Source organism: Orycteropus afer, unplaced genomic scaffold (assembly GCF_000298275.1).
Source record: "Orycteropus afer afer isolate SDZICR_OR568_19922 unplaced genomic scaffold, OryAfe1.0 scaffold00490, whole genome shotgun sequence".
NCBI lineage: Eukaryota > Metazoa > Chordata > Mammalia > Tubulidentata > Orycteropodidae > Orycteropus > Orycteropus afer.
In genome coordinates, this window is record NW_006922077.1 from 1,790,191 (window position 1) to 1,790,847 (window position 657).

Here is a 657-nt window from a genome sequence, read left to right on the forward strand (position 1 = left end):
CTTCCAGTCTCAGAAGCATCATGGCACACTGGTGACAGTATGGATCAGGAGTCAGGCAGTCCTGGACTGCAAGTCTCGGCTCTGCCGTCTAGTTGCTAAATGACCCTGGGAACTTACCAAATCTGTGAAATGACTCATAATAAAGATTGAATAAGGTAATATGTTAAAGGACAGGCACATAGCTGGCACTTGTTAGTAACAATAATATATTAGAGGATATGAGAAAGCTACACAATTAAATATAATGCAAAGCAGTATATGAAGGGAGTCCTTGGCTGGTGCAGAGTGTTAAGCATTTGGGTACTGCGGTGTGGTAAAATTACTTAGTGTGGCTTTTCTACCCATAAGCCTTTGTAAACTCCAAGGTGGTATTTGCTATAAGCAACTGAGGAGTTCCTGATTGCTAAAGTTGTCCACCTGGAGTATTTCTGTTGGGAGTGGCACAAAATAGTGGGAGGTTCCCACTCTCTCTCCCAGGTGCTAAGAGTTCTGATGCTATGATTGGCTAGTTTGATCACTCTGCTGGGCTCAAAAGGAAGCCTCCTAGAGACAGAACTCTCTCTGACTGCTGGTTGAAGAAGATGTGCTTCTGAAAGAGAACCGTGCTACTGAAAGAGACATGTGCTGCTGGGAAAGAGACGCAAGAGACACGCATTG